We start from the raw sequence: 4,438 nt of genomic DNA on the forward strand, positions 1-4,438 counted from the left end.
CGGGTGAGTTTCCATCCTTGGGTTCACTCGGTGCTTACCTCTACTCCCATATGGAGGGTCTGGACATGAGTAACTAATTGTCCATGACTTAATCTTACTGAATTTCATTGACTAGCGGAATGTTACTAATATCTGACAACTGACTAAGATCATGAGGTTTTCCTGAGTCACATGACTGACTGAAGTCTATGGAATCATAGCTTAAGTTCGGATATCGTGAAACATGACATGGATTTAGGCACACAACTATAGTTTTCGGGTACAAGTACCCTGAGGACTCAATGGAAGAAAACTGACACACATGACTGACTTGATCATAAGAGTAGAGTCTATAATTTATAATATCAGAAGTAGAGATCTTATACTAAGCATGGTTATCAACAATGTATTGTATGGGAAGGATTTCATATCACATGGAAGTACTTGAACAATCTTAATATCATGTTCATTGCATAATCATATTGGCAACACATACCAATAGCATGGAAGTTCATGTGGATTGCATGGTTATCATACATCTTGTTCATAAGTAGGATTTGCAAGTAAACATAGCATAGTCTTACAAGAATAGTTCATGAGTATTCCAACAACATTTACAAGGCACATTATCAACATAGAAGTCATTGGAACGTAAGGGCATATCATGAATCCTTCACTTAATCATAATTTAGCTATATTGCATGATTTATAGTTTCTTAGGCATTTTATCAAACACCTTACATGCACATCTTAAGCATAGGTGAAATCATCAAATTATACATCATGAACAACCAAATTGACATGTTTCCAACTCATATAATATCATGGAATTCAAAAAAACATATAAAGATTCCATCTTAGGAATCACCTAATATCAGCAACATGATCATCAACATCCAACAATATAGAAATCATACTTTATAATGAAAAAGAGGTATTTTGAGCTTTATGAATGAAAGAGATCCATAAATCAACTCACGCATACCTTAGAAGGAAGATTCTTGATGATTGACAAAGGAATTTCCTTGAAATTGGATCTTCAAGCTTAGTTACGCAACCCTAATTGTTTTTCTCTTTTAGTGCTCTTGGATGATGAGATTTGAGATGATAATAGGGTTGTAATATGTTTAGAAGCTATATATTTTGTAGGGTTAAGTTTAGGGACGTGTAAGGAGTGTTAAAAGACTTAATTACCCTTAAAATAACTCAAAACGGAGTAGTTTTTGGCACTTGGAACTGACTTAGGTGGAACCCAAGTGATTGCCTAAGCTAGGTTAGGCTGTGGCTAACTAATCGCCTATGCTTGGGTTGGGTGGCGCCTAACCAATCGCCTATCCTTACTGTCTCTCATGAAAATGGGCATAACTTTTCGCTCGGGTATTGGATTAAGGCAAAATTGGTATTGTTAGAAAGTTAATTCTATTTTGTACTAAATCATCCAGAATACCACATTAACATCGAGTTATACTCATTCAAAGATGACTCTTACAAAATCGAACATTAAAACTTGATGGATTCAAAAACTCTTAGCTTGTATTACCTTAAGTGACCCATATGAATATGATTAATGCATCATAAGGTATCCTATCAATAGGATATTCATTGTAAGTCATGTACTCAATTATGAATCACAGGATAGGATATTTCATATGTAGGAATACTTATTCACTTTCTATCTTAGAAACATTCGGTGTATTACATCAACACGCACAGTTTGCAGTTGACATGAAGGTTTAATAGGCATAGTTTGTAGCTCAGTTGAAGAGTCAGCAATTACTCACAAGAAATTTGGAGTTGCAGTTAGGTCAAATTACAGGATCACAGAATATAAGGCCATAAAGAGCAATGCCTAGCGACACTGAGGCTAATCCTAAATAAGTGAATGTAGTTACAACAAGGAGTGGGCTACAAACTAAGAAGATGATAAAGGAGGAGGATAATCCCGTGGTTACTGATGATAGTTTGCAAGAAAATACAAAAGAAAAAGAAAAAGAAAAAGAGGATAGTGAAGAGATTCGTGTAGAGAAGAAGACTATCCCCTTGCCTTTTCCTCAAAGGGCAAGAAAGCATCAAGAGGAAGCAAGTTTTAAGAAGTTTCTAGATCTTTTGAAACAAGTTCAAGTAAACCTCCCTCTTGTTGACATTCTACAGAGTGTGCCAAAAATATGCGAAATACTTAAAGGATATTATTGCCAATAAGAATCGGTTGACTGAATATGCTACAGTTGCACTTACTCTATAATGCACATCTAAAATTTAAAATAAACTACCCACAAAATTGAAAGATTCAGGGAGTTTCACATTGCAGATTACCCTTGGTCAAACTATTTGTGCACATGGATTCTGTGATTTGGGGGCTAGCATAAACTCATGCCCACGTCATGGAACCGGAAGATGGGTCCTAGAATCCCCAAACCCATTAATATTGTGTTGTAATTGGCAGACAGGTCACTTACTAGACCATATGGTATTATTGAAGATGTACTGGTGCAAGTGGGATCTTTAATCTTTCCTGTGGATTTTGTGATTCTTGACTTTAAGGCCGATCCAATTATTCCATTCATTTTGGGATGAACTTTTTAGCAATAGGGAAGTCACTCATTGATATGATAGCTGGAAAAATGACAATGCGAGCACACGATAAAGTAGAGGTTTTTGATGTGTACAGAGAATTGATATTGCCAGCCATATATAAGGAGTTGTCATCAATTTCAGTTATTGATCTTACTTCGAATTGATAGATGCTCTTATATAATGATCCATTAGAGCGAGCCTTGATAGATTATGATTTGCATGGGGATTCAGAAGTATTAGAATTGGTCCAGAGCATGAATTTGTCTATAATTGATACAAATAAAGTGTTGATCAAGCCATTGAATAGACCAATTGGTCCATCATCCAGGCTTTCAATTGAAGAAGCTCCTAACTTAGAGCTTAAGGTTCTTCCTCCTTACTTACAATATGTTTTTCTTGGTGATTAAGATACCTTGCCTGTTATTTTGTCTGTAGGATTGTCCGATGTACAGGTAAAGAAAGCTGTAGCAGTTCTCAAAAGGAGAAGAAAAGCAATTGGTTGGCAAATGTCTAACATTTTACGAATCAATCCAGTATTTTGCATGCATAATATTTACTTAGAAGAGGGGTACAGACCTAGAGTGCAGCAATAGAGGAGGTTGAATCCTATTATGAAGGAGGTGGTCCGAAAAGAGATGGTCAAGTGGTTAGACAGTGGTATTGTCTACCTAATTTCTGATAGTAAATGAGTGAGTCCATTGTATTGTGTACTAAAGAAGGGAGGAATGACTATGGTGACGAATGATGATAACGAGTTAGTTCCCACACGTACAGTTACCGAATGAAGAATATGTATAGATTATTGAATGTTGAATGAAGCAACTTAGAAAGATCATTTTCCAATTTTCTCCATTGACTAAATGTTGGATAGATTGGTAGGGCAGGAGTATTATTGTTTTCTGGATGGGTACTCTGGCTATAATCAGATAAGCATAGCACCGAAAGACTAGGAAAAGACCATATTCACGTGTCCATACGGTACATATGCTTTCAGACGCATACCTTTCGGATAATATAATGCACCTACTACATTTCAAAGGTGTATGATGGTGATATTCTCGGACATATTGGAGGAATTTATGGAGGTATTCATGGATGATTTCTCTATGGATGGGAATTCATTTGAAAAATGTTTGCAAAATCTCGACAAAGTTCTAGCTCAGTGCGAAGTAACAAACTTGGTGTTGAATTGAGAAAAATTTCATTTTATGGTCAAGGAAGGAATTGTTTTAGGCCATAAAGTGTCATGAAATGGGCTAGAAGTTGACAAAGAAAAGGTTGAAGTAATTAAAAAGTTGCCTCATCCAGTTACAGTCAAAGGCGTGCGAAGTTTCTTGGGATATGCTGGGTTCTATAGATGATTCATTCAAGGTTTCACAAAAATTGCAAGTCCCATGTGCAAATTTTTAGAGAAAGAATCCAAGTTCGAATTTGGAGCTGATTGCCATGAAACTTTTAAAAAGCTCAAAAAGAAGTTGATGGAAGCACCTATTTTGATCGCACCAAATTGGGAATTACCTTTTGAGCTAATGTATAATGCTAGTGATATTGTAATTGGAGCAGTGTTGGGGCACAGAAAATAAAAGGTATTTCGATCAATCCACTATGATAGCAAGGTACTGAATGATGCTCAAGTTAACTACACAGTTACAGAGAAAGAGATGTTGTCTGAGGTATATACATTCGATAATTTTTTATCTTACTTAATTGGTACCAAGGTTATTGTTCATACAGACCATGCTGCCATTAAGTATCTTGTGAACAAAAAGGATGTAAAGCCACGATTAATTAGGTGGATTTTTCTACTTCAAGAATTTGATCTTGAGGTGCATGATAGAAAGGGAACTAAAAATCAGGTTGTTGATCACTTGTCAAGGCTGGAAAA

Source organism: Capsicum annuum, chromosome 11, assembly GCF_002878395.1.
Source record: "Capsicum annuum cultivar UCD-10X-F1 chromosome 11, UCD10Xv1.1, whole genome shotgun sequence".
In the NCBI taxonomy this organism is placed as follows: Eukaryota; Viridiplantae; Streptophyta; class Magnoliopsida; order Solanales; family Solanaceae; genus Capsicum; species Capsicum annuum.